A 19,822-nucleotide genomic window follows, 5' to 3' on the forward strand; every position below is an offset into this window, starting at 1 on the left:
GGTTATCCTGCTTCCTGGAAGCCAAGACAACACGATTGATATGTACATTGCTGGGAGACCTCTGACTCGTGGCCAAAAAGAACCGCTAATCTTCTTACCTGCATCATGAAGCACACGTGAGTCATAATGACTCAGCAAGAAAGCTATTAGACAAAAGAAAATTATGGAAAGTGATAGTAGATTTCTTTTCAACAGATTATTCATACCAGTAGATTGTACTCTTTCAACGTATATTTACAATTCAACGTCTATACGAGCAACTCATTACAAAATTAAGAGTATTTATAGCTATACATAATCAACAATCTCAGCATTTCCTAAAACACCTTAATCATGCATTATCATAAATATTCATTTTCAATGCTTCATAAAGCACCCTAGTTCACACATTAGCATATCCACACAATTTCAGTGCTTCATAAAGCACTCCAATCATACATCATTACAACCTGTTTTCTTACATCCCTAAGCCACAGAGACTGTAAGAAAAATGACCAATTTCATAAGCAATTTAACATTTATTCAATCCTACCTTAACAAAAATGTATTCAATTACAACTCATCACATAATAACACTCTTGATCGCTCCACAACTTCATAACCACATAATTTAGGTACTTCATAAAGTACCCCTACCACTCGTTAACCACGAGCTGTATATGTCACTATCGTTGTCCGATACAACAAACGATAAGTAAGAAACCTATCCGCGGTTTCAGGAGTAATTACTCATAACAGTAATAACCGTTTCTTTTACTCAATCATAATCGAGCCACAACGATAATAATCGTTTCATAATACTTCCCTCGATCATAATCGAGTCAAACGATAATAATCGTTTCATAATATTTCCCTCGAACATAATCGAGTCAAACGATAATAATCGTTTCATAATATTTCCCTCGATCATAATCGAGACTATCACAATTACTACAAACGGTATATAGTACTTTTCTTACCTCAAGTCCAAAGTCAAGTATGTGGGCCGACCTGAGTGGAATGATGCCCGACACTTTCGAGTCCTTCATTGCTTCTAGGTTGTGCTTAGGTTCTACAAGCTACTTCAATTCAAGAGAAATGGTGAAGTTTTGATCCTTTGCTGGCTGGTTTTTGGTTCACATGAAGGGAAGAAGAAGGAGAAGAAGAAAAAGTTGTTTCTTGCCTTGGAAGCTTTTCCCTTAAATAGGGTTTCTTATTATTTTCTTTCTTTGTTTTTTTTTTTTTTAATAATAGTGGGCAGCCCACAAAGTCTAGAAAGTCAAAATACCTATTATACAAAATGACTAATTTACCCCCAAAGAAATTAAACTTTAAAATAACCTAGGGGCATTTTGGTAATTTTCTAACTTTCCCGATTTAACCTAGTTCTCAACATCTTAACCTAGTCCGGTATAATTTCCAATATAACACAATTTCAACAATCGTGAAATTTCTGACCATTCTGTCGAGTTCCACAATTGCCAGGCCCGAAAATATTTTATTTGAATTATGGTATCTACGATACCCACATATTTCAATACAATCTCCGTAATTAATCAATTACGCTTTATTATTCATTTACACATATTTTCCTAATCAACTCGTAATTAGTTTAAGTAGGATTATAATCCTACTCTAATACCCACTTAATCACATATTTAATAAAATATGTCCAATTAAAATATCAATATATTTTTCGGGATATTACACCGGATGATTTCAAATGAGTGTCAGTAATACATCACTCCGACAAGTGTGCCCCATTCTTCTGGCAATGAAGTCGGTCTAGATGCCTTTCAAACATCCTCAATCACCCTACGTGAATGCCTGCCAAAATCCCGGCGAAGGGTGGTGACGCCGGATGTTTTAAAATGAGTGTCAGCAATACATCACTGCGACAGTGAAGTCGGTTCGGACAACTTTAAAACATCCTCAATAAACCAACATAACCACCCAGTGGATGGTTATGAAGCCGGATGATTTTAGACGAGTCTCCCCCATCCTTCTGACAATGAAGTCGGTGAAGATGGCTTTCAAACACCTCAATCACCCAACGTGAACGCCCGCCGAAATCCCATCGGAGGGTGGTAACACCAAATGATTTCAAATAAATGTTTGCAATACATCACTCAGACAGTGAAGTCAATTCGTACAGCTTTCAAACATCCTCAATCAACCAACGTAACAACCCATTTGACGTCTCTGACACCGTTTGATTATAGACGAGTGTCCCCCATCCTTCTGACAATGAAGTCGGTCAAGACGGCTTTCAAACACCTCAATCACCCAACGTGAACGCCCGCCAAAATCCCATCGGAGGGTGGTGACGTTGGATGTTTTCAAATGAGTGACTTCAATACATCACTCCGACAGTGAAGTCAGTTCGGACAGCTTTCAAACATCCTCAATCAACCAATGTAACCGCCCAGTTGACAGTTGTGACGCCGCATGATTATAGACGAGTGTCCCCCAACTTTCTGACAATGAAGTCGGTCAAGATGGCTTTCAAACATCCTCAATCACCGAACGTGAACGCCCGCCGAAATCCCATCAGAGGGTGGTGACGCCGAATGATTTCAAATGAGTGGCAGCAATACATCACTCAGACAGTGAAGTTGGTTTGGACAGCTTTCAAACATCCTCAATCAACCAACCTAACCACCCAGTTGACGCTTGTCATGTCGGATGATTATAGACGAGTGTTCCCCATCCTTCTGACAATGAAGTCGTTCAAGATGGCTTTCAAACACCTCAATCACCCAACGTGAAAGCCCGCCGAAATCCCATCAGAGGGCGGTGACACCGAATGATTTCAAATGAGTGTCTGCAATACATCACTAAGACAGTGAAGTCGATTCGAACATGTTTCAAACATCCTCAATCAACCAACGTAACCACCCATTTGACGGTTGTGACACTGCTTGATTATAGACGAGTGTCCCCCATCCTTCTGCCAAAGAAGTCGGTCAAGATGGCTTTCAAACATCCTCAATCACCGAACGTGAACGCCCGCCGAAATCCCATCAGAGGGTGGTGACGCCGGATGATTTCAAATGAGTGTCAGCAATACATCACTCCGACAGTGAATTCGGTTCGGACAGCTTTCAAACATCCACAATATACCAACGTAACCACCCAATTGATTGTTGTGACGCCGCATGATTTTAGTCAAGTGTTCCCCATCCTTCTGACACTGAAGTCATTCAAGATGGCTTTCAAACATCCTCAATCACCCAACGTGAACTCCCGCCGAAATCCTATCGGAGGGTGGTGACGGCGGATGATTTCAAATGAGTGTCAGTAATACATCACTCCGAAAGTGAAGTCGGTTCGGACATCTTCCAAATATCCTCAATCAACCAACGTAACCACCCAGTTGGTGGTTGGGACGCCGCATGATTTTAGACAAGTGTCCCCCATTCTTATGGCAATGAAGTCGGTCAAGATGCCTTTCAAACATCCTCAATCACCCAACGTGAACGCCCGCCAAAATCCCGGCGAAGGGTGGTGACGCCGGATGTTTTCAAATGAGTGTCAGCAATACATCACTGCGACAGTGAAGTCGGTTTAGACAACTTTAAAACATCATCAATAAACCAACGTAACCACCCAGTGGATGGTTATGAAGCCGGATGATTTTAGACGAGTCTCCCCCATCCTTCTGACAATGAAGTCAGTCAAGATGGCTTTCAAACACCTCAATCACCCAACGTGAACGCCCGCCGAAATCCCATCGGAGGGTGGTGACACCAAATGATTTCAAATGAGGGTTTGCAATACATCACTCAGACAGTGAAGTCAATTCGCACAGCTTTCAAACATCCTCAATCAACCAACGTAACAACCCATTTGACGTGTCTGACACCGTTTGATTATAGACGAGTGTCCCCCATCCTTCTGACAATGCAGTCAGTCAAGACGGCTTTCAAACACCTCAATCACCCAACGTGAACGCCCGCCAAAATCCCATCGGAGGGTTGTGACGTTGGATGTTTTCAAATGAGTGACTTCAATAGATCACTTCGACAGTGAAGTCGGTTCGGACAGCTTTCAAACATCCTCAATCAACCAATGTAACCGCCCAGTTGACAGTTGTGACGCCGCATGATTATAGACGAGTGTCCCCCATCCTTCTGACAATGAAGTCGGCAAGATGGCTTTCAAACATCCTCAATCACCGAACGTGAACGCCCGCCGAAATCCCATAAGAGGGTGGTGACGCCGAATGATTTCAAATGACTGTCAGTAATACATCACTCCGACAGTGAAGTCGGTTCGGATAGCTTTCAAACATCCTCAATCAACCAACGTAACCACCCAGTTGATGGTTGTGACGCCGCATGATTCTAGACGAGTGTCCCCCATACTTCTCACAATGAAGTCAGTCTAGATCGTTTTCAAACATCCTCAAATCACCCAACGTGAACGCCCGCCGAAATCCTAACAGAGGGTGGTGACACCCGCTGATTTAAAATGAGTGTCAGGAATACATCACTCCGACAGTGAAGTCGGTTCGGGCAGCTTTCAAACATTCTCAATCAACCAACGTAACCACCTAGTTGATGGTTGTGACGCCGCATGATTTTAGACGAGTGTCCCCCATCCTTCTGACAATGAAGTCGGTCAAGATGGCTTTCAAACACCTCAATCACGCAACGTGAACGCTCGCCCAAATCCCATCGGAGGGTGGTGACACCGAATGATTTCAAATGAGTGTCAGAAATACATCACTCAGACAGTGAACTCGGTTCAATCAGCTTTCACACATCCTCAATCAACCAACGTAACCACCTAGTTGATGGTTGTAACGCCGCATGATTATAGACGAGTGTCCCCCATCCTTCTGACAATGAAGTCGGTCAAGATGTCTTTCCAAAATCCTCAATCACCAAACGTGAACGCCCGCCGAAATCCCATTAGATGGTGGTGACGCCGATTGATTTCAAATGAGTGTCAGCAATACATTACTCCGACAGTGAAGTCGGTTCGGACAGCTTTCAAACATTCTCAATCAACCCACGTAACCACCTAGTTGATGGTTGTGACGACGCATGATTTTAGACGAGTGTCCCCCATCCTTCTAACAATGAAGTCGGTCAAGATGGCTTTCAATCAACTCAATCACCCAACGTGAACTCTGCCAAAATCCCATTGGATTGTGGTGACACCAAATGATTTCAAATGCGTGTTACCAATACATCACTCTGATAGTGAAGTCGGTTCCGACAACTTTCAAAAATCCTCAATCAACAAACGTAACCACCAAGTCGATGGTTGTAACGCCACATGATTTTAGACGAGTGTCACCCATCCTTCTGGCAATGAAAACGGTGGAGATGGCTTTCAAACATCCTCAATAACCCAATGTGAACGCCCGCTGAAATCCCATCGAAGGGTGGTGATGCCGGACGATTTCAAACGAGTGTCAGCAATACATCACTTCGACAGCGAGGTGGGTTCAGACAGCTTTCAAACATCCTCAATCAACCAACGTAACAACCCAGTTGACGATTGTGGCGCCACATGATTTTAGACGAGTGTCCCCCATCCTTTTGACAATGAAGTCGGTGAAGATGGCTTTCAAACATCCTCAATCACCCAACGTGAACTCCTGCCGATATCCCATCGAAGTGTGGTGACTCCAGATGATTTCAAATGAGTGTCAGTAATACATAACTCCGACAGTGAAGTCGGTTCGGACAGCATTCAAACATCCTCAATTAACCAACGTAACCACCCAATTGATGAATGTGACGCCGCATGATTTTAGACGAGTGTCCCCCACCCTTCTGACAATGAAGTCGGTCAAGATGGCTTTCAAACAACTAAATCACCCAACGTGAACGCCCGCTGAAATCCATCGTAGGGTGGTGACACCGAATGATTTCGAATGAGTGTCAGCAATACATCACTCAGACGTTGAAGTCGGTTTGGACAGCTTTCAAACATCCTCAATCAACCAACGTAACCACCTAGTTGATGGTTATGATGCCGCATGATTATAGACGAGTGTCCCCCGTCCTTTTGACATTGAAGTCGGTCAAGATGGCTTTCAAACACCTCAATCACCCAACGTGAACGCCCGTCAAAATCCCATCGGAGGGTGGTGACACCGAATGATTTCAAATGAGTGTCTGCAATACATCACTAAGACAGTGAAGTCGGTTTGGACACCTTTCAAACATCCTGAATCAACCAACGTAACCGCCCAGTTGACGGTTGTGACGCCGCATGATTATAGACGAGTGTCCCCCAACCTTCTAACAATGAAGTCAGTCAAGATGGCTTTCAAACATAATCAATACCCATACGTGAACGCCCGCCGAAATCGTATCAGAGGGTGGTGACACCGGATGATTTCAAATGAGTGTCAGCAATACAGCACTTCGACAGTGAAGTCGGTCGAACAGCTTTCAAACATCCTCAATCAACCAAGGTAACCACCCAATTGAGGGTTGTGACGCCGCATGATTTTAGACGAGTGTCGCCCATCCTTCTGACAATGAAGCCGGTCATGATGGCTTTCAAACATCCTCAATCACCGAACGTGAACGCCCGCCGAAATCCCATAAGAGGGTGGTGACGCCGAATGATTTCAAATGACTGTCAGTAATACATCACTCCGACAGTGAAGTCGGTTCGGATAGCTTTCAAACATCCTCAATCAACCAACGTAACCACCCAGTTGATGGTTGTGACGCCGCATGATTCTAGACGAGTGTCCCCCATACTTCTCACAATGAAGTCAGTCTAGATCGCTTTCAAACATTCTCAATCACCCAACGTGAACGCCCGCCGAAATCCTAACAGAGGGTGGTGACACCCGCTGATTTAAAATGAGTGTCAGGAATACATCACTCCGACAGTGAAGTCGGTTCGGGCAGCTTTCAAACATTCTCAATCAACCAACGTAACCACCTAGTTGATGGTTGTGACGCCGCATGATTTTAGACGAGTGTCCCCCATCCTTCTGACAATGAAGTCGGTCAAGATGGCTTTCAAACACCTCAATCACGCAACGTGAACGCTCGCCCAAATCCCATCGGAGGGTGGTGACACCGAATGATTTCAAATGAGTGTCAGCAATACATCACTCAGACAGTGAACTCGGTTCAATCAGCTTTCACACATCCTCAATCAACCAACGTAACCACCCAGTTGATGGTTGTAACGCCGCATGATTATAGACGAGTGTCCCCCATCCTTCTGACAATGAAGTCGGTCAAGATGTCTTTCCAAAATCCTCAATCACCAAACGTGAACGCCCGCCGAAATCCCATTAGAGGGTGGTGACGCCGATTGATTTCAAATGATTGTCAGCAATACATTACTCCGACAGTGAAGTCGGTTCGGACAGCTTTCAAACATTCTCAATCAACCCACGTAACCACCAAGTTGATGGTTGTGACGACGCATGATTTTAGACGAGTGTCCCCCATCCTTCTAACAATGAAGTCGGTCAAGATGGCTTTCAATCAACTCAATCACCCAACGTGAACTCTGCCAAAATCCCATTGGATTGTGGTGACACCAAATGATTTCAAATGCGTGTCACCAATACATCACTCTGATAGTGAAGTCGGTTCCGACAACTTTCAAAAATCCTCAATCAACAAACGTAACCACCAAGTTGATGGTTGTAACGCCACATGATTTTAGACGAGTGTCACCCATCCTTCTGGCAATGAAAACGGTGGAGATGGCTTTCAAACATCCTCAATAACCCAATGTGAACGCCCGCTGAAATCCCATCGAAGGGTGGTGATGCCGGACGATTTCAAACGAGTGTCAGCAATACATCACTTCGACAGCGAGGTGGGTTCAGACAGCTTTCAAACATCCTCAATCAACCAACGTAACAACCAAGTTGACGATTGTGGCGCCACATGATTTTAGACGAGTGTCCCCCATCCTTTTGACAATGAAGTCGGTGAAGATGGCTTTCAAACATCCTCAATCACCCAACGTGAACTCCTGCCGATATCCCATCGAAGTGTGGTGACTCCAGATGATTTCAAATGAGTGTCAGTAATACATAACTCCGACAGTGAAGTCGGTTCGGACAGCATTCAAACATCCTCAATTAACCAACGTAACCACCCAAATGATGAATGTGACGCCGCATGATTTTAGACGAGTGTCCCCCACCCTTCTGACAATGAAGTCGGTCAAGATGGCTTTCAAACAACTAAATCACCCAACGTGAACGCCCGCTGAAATCCATCGTAGGGTGGTGACACCGAATGATTTCGAATGAGTGTCAGCAATACATCACTCAGACATTGAAGTCGGTTTGGACAGCTTTCAAACATCCTCAATCAACCAACGTAACCACCTAGTTGATGGTTGTGATGCCGCATGATTATAGACGAGTGTCCCCCGTCCTTTTGACAATGAAGTCGGTCAAGATGGCTTTCAAACACCTCAATCACCCAACGTGAACGCCCGTCAAAATCCCATCGGAGGGTGGTGACACCGAATGATTTCAAATGAGTGTCTGCAATACATCACTAAGACAGTGAAGTCGGTTTGGACACCTTTCAAACATCCTGAATCAACCAACGTAACCGCCCAGTTGACGGTTGTGACGCCGCATGATTATAGACGAGTGTCCCCCAACCTTCTAACAATGAAGTCAGTCAAGATGGCTTTCAAACATAATCAATACCCATACGTGAACGCCCGCCGAAATCCTATTAGAGGGTGGTGACACCGGATGATTTCAAATGAGTGTCAGCAATACAGCACTTCGACAGTGAAGTCGGTCGAACAGCTTTCAAACATCCTCAATCAACCAAGGTAACCACCCAATTGATGGTTGTGACGCCGCATGATTTTAGACGAGTGTCGCCCATCCTTCTGACAATGAAGCCGGTCATGATGGCTTTCAAACACCTCAATCACCCAACGTGAACGCCCGCCAAAATCCCATCAGAGGGTGGTTACGCGGATGATTTGAAATGAGTGTCAGCAATACATCACACCATCAGTGAAATCGGTTCGGACAACTTTCAAACATCCTCAATCAACCAATGTAACCACCCAGTTGATGGTTGTGACGCCGCATGATTTTAGACGAGTGTCCCCCATCCTTCTGACAATGAAGTCAGTCAAGATGGCTTTCAAACATAATCGATCACCCAACGTGAACGCCCGCCGAAATCCTAACGGAGGGTGGTGACACCGGATGATTTGAAATGAGTGTCAGCAAAACATCACCCTGACAGTGAAGTCGGTTCGGACAGCTTTCAAACATCCTCAATCAACCAACGTAACCACCCAGTTGATCGTTGTGACGCCGTATGATTTTAGACGAGTGTCCCCCATCCTTCTGACGATGAAGTCGGTCAAGATGCCTTTCAAACATCCTCAATCACCCAACGTGAACGCCAGCCAAAATCCCAGCGAAGGGTGGTGACGCCGGATGTTTTCAAATGAGTGTCAGCAATGCATCACTGCGACAGTGAAGTCGGTTCGGACAACTTTCAAACATCCTCAATAAACCAACGTAACCACCGAGTTGATGGTTATGAAGCCGGATGATTTTAGACGAGTGTCCCCCATCCTTCTGACAATGAAGTCGGTCAAGATGGCTTTCAAACACCTCAATCACCCAACGTGAACGCCCGCCGAAATCCCATCAGAGGGTGGTGACACTGAATGATTTCAAATGAGTGTCTGCAATACATCACTCAGACAGTGAAGTCGATTCGGACAGCTTTCAAACATCCTCAATCAACCAACGTAACCACCCATTTGACGGTTGTGACACCGCTTGATTATAGACGAGTGTCCCCCATCCTTTTGACAATGAAGTCGGTCAAGATGGCTTTCAAACACCTCAATCACCCAACGTAAACGCCCGTCAAAATCCCATCGGAGGGTGGTGACACTGGATGTTTTCAAATGAGTGTCTACAATACATCACTCCGACAGTGAAGTCGGTTCGGACAGCTTTAAAACATCATCATGTTAGCCCAAGATATGTTTCCAAGAGGGGGGGTGAATTGGAAATTTAAACTAATTTCGGAAAATTAAAACTTTTAACACAAAATTATGCAATTAGTCAATTAATCAAGTAAACGCAAGTAGTATGGCAAGCAATATATCAAGACAAATAATTAAGCTTGTAAAGTAAAGAGTTTAAGGATTAGAAAATGCAAACTCTCGATTTTTACAAGGTTTGGTAGAGCTATGCCACCTACGTCCTTGGTCTTCAAAGCTATGGACCTAGCTTTGAGTTCCAATATCGAGCCAAGTTAACGGGCTTGACTAACCCTTACAACCGGGAAATTTTCACCAAGGTATTTCCAAACCTCTTACAATAGTTTCGCACCCCCGAGGACTATTAACCTCTTTCTCGGATTATTAAAGTGCCAATCTCACTATTACCGGGTTGTTTACAAAACCGGTGCCAACCTCACCTCAATCACAATATGGTAATGTGTTTGATATACAAGCTAAAATCACTCTAGAAATATGATGATACAATGGAAACCTAGAGTGAAAAGCAAGCACACTTAAGATGAATAAAATTTTGGCTCAAAGTGTGTGAAAAGTGTTGGTTTGGATTTCAAACTTAGAAGCTCCTTAATCTCACTTAGATAGGTTAGATGTATGTAATAAATGCTCAACCAACTTATTTTTTGAAAGAAAAATAGAGTTTATATAGTGTTTGATAAAAAACTAGCCGTTTATAGCCGTTAGCACGTTTCTCGAGGTGAGGTCAGCCATGAACCGGAAGTCCGGATGGGAGCCGGAATTCCGGATTGATTACAACCGGAATTCCGGTTGCCATCCGGAATTCCGGATGACTGACCAGAGGCAAAAGTGCCATTTTTCGGGACTTAAACGCGCATAACTTCTTACTCGATTATCCGATTTCAGAAATTCTAACTTTGTTCTCTTATTAAAAAAAATGTAATTTAGAAATTCAATCAAAAATTTTTTTGAACTATCGTGTGAGAAAACTTGTTGCACAAGTTAGTGAATGGGCCAAAATTCAAATTTATAAAAACTTTGTGTGCTATGCAAATCACTTTAACAAGACTAAAGTAGATTTATACCATTTAATTTTGAGTAGTCTTGATGTAGATGAGCCTCCTAGCTTGATTTGCATGTTTTTGATCCCAAGTTGACTTTTCCCGAGAGTTGACCTTGACTTTGACTTTAACTTTAACTTTCGGGTTGACTTTTTGACTTTGGGCTTTTGAAGACCTCTTTTGAATAGGGTCTTGAGTTGTTGATCCCTTGATGAATCTTTTGCTCTTGATATGCTTGTTGAATCCATTTAGTGTTGCTTTCAAAAGTTTGGTAAAAATACCAAAATATTTATTTTCTCTTTTAAATTTGCTACAAATTTAATAAATCATTAGTAACAAATAATAATCAAATATTTGTTAATCATCAAAATAAGGAGATCGAAAAGTTTGAGTTAACAATCTCCCCCTTTTTGATGATATCAAATATTTGATTATTTTGAAAGGCAAAGAAAAATTTAAGCAAAGTAAGTTGGATTAGCTCCCCCTTAATGTGTGCAAGAAAAAAAAAATTTACCTTTTAATTTTACCTTGCATGAATTTGTAAACTCCCCCTCAATTTTTACTTATGATAAATAGATTAGATACCAAAAAAAAAATTTGAGGAGATGCCAAAAATTAATCAATAGTTGTTCTCCCCCTTTTGATTCATCAAAAAGGGTGGCAAGGAATTCACAAAATATAAAAGAAAAGAGAAAAAAAAATAATAATAAAAATAAAAACAAAGCAACAATCCAATGCATTAAAAAAAACATAATATCCAAAATAACATTCAACACAACAAACACAAAAAAAATAAAACAAAGAAAAAGGACCAACTAACACAAAGTCAAGAGGCATGAAGCCTTTGCACACAACCAAAAAAAAATAAAAAGAAACTAATTATGCCAAAAAAAAAATTATGCAAGAACTAGTTTGGTGGGGGGCCAAAGCGATCCATGTATGCCCTCCATTGTGCCATCTCATCTTGCACATTTGCAAACCCATGAACCATGTCACTCCTCATGGTGTTGATGTCATTGTTGAGGTTGGTGAGTTGTGAGTTGAGATCATTCCTCAAGGTTTGAAATTGGTTGTCAACCGAAGTGTGAAGACGAGTAAAAGCTTCCTCAAGGTTGAATTGGGGAAAGTTAGGCATGGGAGGAGCTTGAGGAGGCATCTCTTCTTCTTCTTCTTCTTCTTCACTTTCACTTGCGGGCAAATTAATTTCTTCATCATCACTCTCCAAATCAATTTGCATTCTTTGCCCTCTTTTGGGTGTGAACACCCATTCATTGTTAAGGAATTTGTAACCCATAGCCTTGAAAGTTTTGGATCCTAGAATGTCACTAGAGGTAGGATCATTTTTCTTTTCATGTAGGGTAGGAATTCCTAAGAGAGGAAAAAGGTAGCTAAGAAGAAAACCAAAGGGAAGTGCCTTAATCATATTAGGCTTGTCCACATCAATTATGAATTTTAAAATAAGATAGCCTAGGTTGATGGGTGTAGTTTTGGCTATGATGAGATGCATGAGTAATTGATCAATGGAATTGATCTCATCTTGGTGGCCACTTCTAGGAGCAAGATTTGCAACAATAAATTTGTGGAGAATTTTAGCCTCTAAAGTGAGTTGGTGTCTTTTTGGTCTCATAATAAAAGGGCCATCACCACAAATATTCCTAGAACACTCATCAAAGTTAAAAATGGCATCATTTTTGAGAGAAAGTTTGGGTCCAAGTAATATGCCACTATTTGGTGCTCCTAACATGTCATTGAGAGATGCTACATTGAGTTCAAAAGCTACTCCTCTAAGGGTTCCTCTAACACTTAAAGGTTCTAAGGTAGGTTTAATGCAAGCATAAAAACCTTGGACTAGTCTAGGATACAATGGAGTATTAATTTGAATAAAAGATGTCCATCCTAGGGTATCAAAATGATGACTAAAATCAACATAATCAAGGCTAGGGAGATCACAAATTTTACCTTTGAGAATCTTCCTAGAAGAGAAATCATTGACAAACTTGTTGTGATCCTCATCATTGAAGAAGAGAGTGGGCTCTTGCCTTGCTTTTGCCCTTATTTCCCTTTGTTGAATTGCACTAGCCATTCTCTTGGGAGCTCTTGAGGATGAGGAAGCCATTGAAGAACACACTTCTCTTTTTTTTTTTTTTTAATTATTGGAAGATGAGAGTGAGGATTTGAAAGAGAGAATTTTAGAGAAAAAGAGAGGAGTGGCTGCTGTATTAGGGTTGAAAAAACTGAATGGGGAAGGAAAAATTCGGTGGTACGGTTTTAAAAGGGAAAAAATCGCATTAAAAAGACAAAAAAGCCCCTTTTTGCTGGTCCTGCGCCATCCGGAATTCCGGATGGTACAACCGGAATTCTGGTTGGTGCAGCAGACCAGAAAATTCCCCCTAAAAACGTCCTAAAAATTCCAATTTTGACCCAAATGACCCCAAACCAATTCTAATACCTTTAATATGATAAAACAAAATTGCTCAAACAAGAAAAACTAAAAAATAATGAAAAATGACGATTTACGGTAAGTTTTTCGAAAATTGCCAAGAAAACTAGAACCGTACCAAAAATGAGTTTTATGCACGAAATTGAAAAATTCTTTTTTCAGCAGTTTTATAAAATAAAATGTGAGGTGTACAAACTTACAGAATCGAAAAATGTTGAAAAATGAGAGAGTTTGGCGAAAAACACTCTTTTAGGCCTAAAAATCTAAGAATTCAACAAGTGAGGTACCAAAAATTTGTTTCATGCATATTTCAATCAAGATAAACCTATAGGCATACTAAATACATTCAATTTCACATATTCAAGCATATAGACACATAAGAAAATCAAATATGCAAAAATTCACATGTTCACTTGTTTAAAGACAAGTCCAAAGTTCACCAAAAATCCACATTATGACCTATAATCTTGAGTTTTCAACAAGTATGGTTCATATAGGTCAAGTATCAATAAACTTTCTCATATATGCATATAAATCTCATTAATATCATATTTGGAACAATTATGCATAAATAAGTAAGTAAAGAGATATGAAATTTTTATAGCTAACAAACCTTATATTTCATTTAAGTTGGTCATGCCTAGCTCTCTTCTAATGAAACTAAATCTCTCATCACTAAGAGGCTTGGTGAATATATCCGCTAATTGGAATTCGGTGCTTACAAAGTCTAGCATAATATCACCTCTTTGGATATGATCTCTAAGGAAGTGGTGCCTTATGTCAATATGCTTGGCTCTAGAATGCAATATTGGATTCTTAGAGAGGTTAATGGCACTAGTGTTATCACACTTTATGGGTGTACATTCAAAATCAATATCAAAATCCTTAAGAGTTTGTTTCATCCAAAGTATTTGTGCACAACAACTACCCGCGGCTATATATTCGGCTTCGGTTGTGGATAGAGCTACCGAGTTTTGTTTCTTGCTAAACCATGACACTAAGGAATTTCCTAGAAAGTGACAAGTTCCACTAGTACTTTTTCTATCCGTCTTACAACCGGCAAAGTCGGCATCCGAGTAGCTAACTATTTCAAAGTTTGAGTTCTTGGGGTACCAAAGTCCTAGATTCATTGTGCCTATCAAGTATCTAAATATTCTCTTAACGGCACTCAAGTGGGATTCTTTAGGACAAGATTGGTACCTAGCACAAAGACCAACACTAAACAAAATATCCGGTCTACTAGCGGTTAAATATAATAAAGAGCCAATCATACCTCGATACTTGGTGATGTCTACATTCTTACCGCTTTCATCTTTGTCCATCTTTATGGATGTGATCATGGGTGTATTCATGGACTTTGCATTTGCCAAGTCAAACTTTTGAAGAAGATCCTTAATGTACTTAGTTTGACCTATGAATATGCCATCCTTTTGTTGCTTGATTTGAAGTCCAAGAAAAAAGTTGAGTTCTCCCATCATGCTCATCTCAAACTCACTATGCATACACTTAGAAAATTCTTCACAAAGAGCATCATTAGTAGCACCAAAAATAATATCATCAACATAAATTTGTACTATAATAATGTCTTTAGATTTTCTTTTTATAAAAAGTGTATTATCCGCTTTACCCATTGAAAAACCATTTGAAATAAGAAAAGTGCTTAATCTTTCATACCAAGCTCTAGGAGCTTGCTTTAAACTATATAAAGCCTTTTTCAATTTGTAAACATGGTTAGGGTATTTATGATTTTGAAAACCGGGTGGTTGAGAGACATAAACCTCTTCCATAATGTACCCATTTAAGAATGCGCTTTTTACATCCATTTGGTACAAGATAAAATTCTTGTGGCATGCAAAAGCTAACAACATTCTAATGGACTCAAGTCTTGCTACCGGGGCAAAGGTTTCCTCATAATCAATTCCTTCTTCTTGATTGTAACCTTGGGCCACTAATCTAGCCTTGTTACGCACAATGACCCCATGCTCATCTACCTTATTTCTATAGACCCATTTTGTTCCAATCACCGATTGATGTGACGGTCTTGGAACTAACTCCCAAACATTATTTCTTATAAATTGATTTATTTCTTCTTGCATAGCTAGAAGCCAAAATTCATCAACTTCGGCCTCTTTAAAATTCTTTGGTTCAATTTGAGAAATAAAAGCAATGAAATTACACAAGTTTCTAAGGGAGTTTCTAGTAGTGACACCTTGAGAAGGATCACCTAGAATTTGGTCTATAGGATGAGCACTTTTGAATTTCCACTCATGTGGAAGGTTAGAGTTCATACCTTGGCTTTCATTTACCTTTTCCACGGGTTGTTCCTCTTTGGGAGTTTGTGAAGGAGCATTGGAAGTCTCACCAATTTCGAGATTTTGAACCTCATCTCCCAAACCTACAACATCATCATCTAAACTTTTGCTTGTAGGCGGGTTAGTCTCATCAAAGGCAACACGAATAGATTCTTCAACAACATTAGTTCTTTTGTTATAAATTCTATAAGCTTTACTATGTGTTGAATACCCTATAAAAATTCCAACATCGGATTTAGCATCAAATTTTCCAAGGTTGTCCTTAGTGTTTAAAATGTAACATTTGCATCCAAAAACTTTAAAATAGCCAATGTTGGGTTTTCTTCCTTTCCAAAGCTCATAAGGGGTTTTATTCATGTTGGGCCTAATGAAAACACGATTCAAAATATAGCAAGAGGTATTGACGGCCTCGGCCCAAAAAAATTTTGGTAATGAAATTTCATTTAGCATTGACCTAGCCATTTCTTGAATTGTTCTATTCTTCCTTTCGACAACTCCATTTTGTTGTGGAGTTCTTGGTGCCGAAAAGTTATGGTTAAAACCATGATCATCACAAAACAATTCTAAGGCATCATTGTCAAACTCACCACCATGGTCACTCCTAACGGAGGTAATAGAATATCCTTTTTCATTTTGCACATTTTTACAAAATTTGACAAAGTTTTCCAAAACATCACTTTTAAGAGTCAAGAAAATAACCCAAGTAAATCTTGAAAAATCATCAACAATTACAAATGCATAGTATTTACCACCAAGACTAGCAATTCTAGAAGGACCAAATAAATCAATATGAAGCAATTGCAAAGGTCTAGTAGTTGAAATCTCTTTCTTGGAATGAAAAGATGTTTTAATTTGTTTTCCAAATTGGCATGCATCGCAAAGTTTATCTTTAACAAACGGAATAGATGGCAAACCAATAACAAGATCTTTTCTAACCAATTTTGAAATAGAATCCATACTACCATGTCCTAATCTTCTATGCCACAACCAAGAATTATCATTCATAACGGTTAAACATTTATTTTTACTATCAAAAGAATCAACATCAATAACATACACATTATCCTTCCTTACTCCAAGGAAAATAACTTCATTGGTTGAAACATTTTCAATGGAGCATTTTGAGGATTCAAACACAACACGAAAACCTATATCACATAATTGACTAATACTAAGCAAGTTATGTTTAAGATTATCAACAAGAAGCACATTTTTAATACATGGAGAGTATATGTTACCGATATCACCAATGCCCAAGATTTTTCCTTTTGAATTGTCTCCAAAAGTGACAAAGCCACTTTCCTTGCTTTTAAAGCTTGAAAATCTTGATGGATCACCGGTCATATGCTTTGAACATCCACTATCCAAGAACCATAAGCTTTGGCTCTTTCTTGTTGATTCCTACAAAAACAAGTTCATTTGTTGGCTTTTGGTACCCATATAACTTTGGGTCCATTCATGTTAGTTCTAGAACCCTTTGGTACCCATTTAGTCTTGCCTAGATATGCAAATTTCTTTACATGACAATAGGAAATAGTATGACCATCTCGGTTACAATATGTGCATGTAAAGTGAGGTAGACTAGATGATTTCACAAAAAAGTTTCTCAAAAATTTTTGTTTCTTACTAGGATCATAACCAATACCATTTTTTAAAAAACCACATGATTGGTTTCCCACCATGAGATCATAGCCTTCCTTACCTCTAGTGAAGGTATATATGTTATTTTTTAGGCTTCTCACATGGGCTTTCAATTCAACAATTTCTTTCTTATGTGAAGCACATGTAGCACATTGAGATTTAGCTATAAGTTCTTTTTCATTTATTTTCAAAATCTCAATTTCTTTTAAAAGCATGTTGGTCTTCTCTCTAAGGGTTTGGTTTTTAACAAGCAATTTACCAAAATCATCAAATAGTTCCTTAAATGAATTAGACAACTCATCATATGGCATATCTAAGTTATCATCATCATTTTTGCTATCACAATCATTTTGGTTAGAAATGCTTACCCCATCATCAAGTGCCCTCATGCACATGTTTGCTACTTCATTCTTTCCTTCTTCTTCGGAGTCCTCTTCGTCACTATTTAGCCAATCCGCCAACATTGCCCTTCCTTTGTATTTGTTCTTCTTTCTCATTGGACAATCCATCTTCATATGTCCGGGCTTCTTGCATTCAAAGCAAATTGGTGGATCATCTTTGCTTTTTCTTTCTTTTGAGTCACTCCCTCTTTGTGGCTTCTTCCCAAAGTTCTTTTTGAATTTCATGAACTTTTTGTATTTCTTAGAGAAGAGTGCCAAGTCCTCCATGTCACTACACAAGCTTTCCTCATCTTCTTCACTAATGGCATGGGAGGAGGAAGACTTGAATGCAATAGTCTTCTTTTTCTTCTCAACTTCCTCTTCTTCTTGAGCACTCATGAAAATTTCATGGTTCATGAGTGAGCCAATTAGTTCTTCCAAGGGAAGTGTTGAGAGATCCTTGGCTTCTTGAATGGCAACCACCTTTCCTTGATAAGCCTTGGTGAGACTTCTCAAAATCTTGGTCACCATATCCTTTTGAGTAAGTACCTTGCCAAGAGAGTTCAAACCATTAGTAATTCTAGTGAAGCGAGTATACATATTAGCAATGGTTTCATCCGATTTCATCTTAAAGTTCTCATATTGAGTGGAATAAATTTGAATTTTAGTTTCCTTCATAGCACTAGTTCCTTGATGAGTAACTTCAAGCATTTTCCACATATCATAAGCGATAGAGGCTTGTTCAATATTTTTAAAAATGTCTCTATCCAAACTACATATAAGAGCATATTTAGCTTTAGCATTTTTAGAAAGCATTTTCTTATCATTTTCATCATATGCTTCATAAGTCTTAATTACCTCAACACCATTTATGACATGTTTAGCAACATAAGGACCACTAGACACAATATGCCACAAATCATAGTCAATAGATTGAAGGTAAGTTTCCATTCTAATTTTCCAATAAGGAAAATCTACTCCATTGAAGTATGGTGCTCTATTTGTGCTAAAACCTTCTAACATGTTATTTTGTGAATTACTTGGAAACGCCATGCTTTAGATTGTGAAATCTAATCAAATAATTTGAGCCCTTGCTCTGATACCAATTGTTAGCCCAAGATATGTTTCCAAGAGGGGGGGTGAATTGGAAATTTAAACTAATTTCGGAAAATTAAAACTTTTAACACAAAATTATGCAATTAGTCAATTAATCAAGTAAACGCAAGTAGTATGGCAAGCAATATATCAAGAAAAATAATTAAGCTTGTAAAGTAAAGAGTTTAAGGATTAGAAAATGCAAACTCTCGATTTCTACAAGGTTCGGTAGAGCTATGCCACCTACGTCCTTGGTCTTCAAAGCTATGGACCTAGCTTTGAGTTCCAATATCGAGCCAAGTTAACGGGCTTGACTAACCCTTACAACCGGGAAATTTTCACCAAGGTATTTCCAAACCTCTTACAATAGTTTCGCACCCCCGAGGACTATTAACCTCTTTCTCGGATTGTTAAAGTGCCAATCTCACTATTACCGGGTTGTTTACAAAACCGGTGCCAACCTCACCTCAATCACAATATGGAAATGTGTTTGATATACAAGCTAAAATCACTCTAGAAATATGATGATACAATGGAAACCTAGAGTGAAAAGCAAGCACACTTAAGATGAATAAAATCAAATTTTGGCTCAAAGTGTGTGAAAAGTGTTGGTTTGGATTTCAAACTTAGAAGCTCCTTAATCTCACTTAGATAGGTTAGATACATGTAATAAATGCTCAACCAACTTATTTTTTGAAAGAAAAATCGAGTTTATATAGTGTTTGATAAAAAACTAGCCGTTTATAGCCGTTAGCACGTTTCCCGAGGTGAGGTCAGCCATGAACCGGAAGTCCGGATGGGAACCAGAATTCCGGATTGATTACAACCGGAATTCCGGTTGCGATCCGGAATTCCGGATGACTGACCAGAGGCAAAAGTGCCATTTTTCGGGACTTAAACGCGCATAACTTCTTACTCGATTATCCGATTTCA

This window comes from Cannabis sativa, chromosome 6, assembly GCF_029168945.1.
Source record: "Cannabis sativa cultivar Pink pepper isolate KNU-18-1 chromosome 6, ASM2916894v1, whole genome shotgun sequence".
NCBI lineage: Eukaryota > Viridiplantae > Streptophyta > Magnoliopsida > Rosales > Cannabaceae > Cannabis > Cannabis sativa.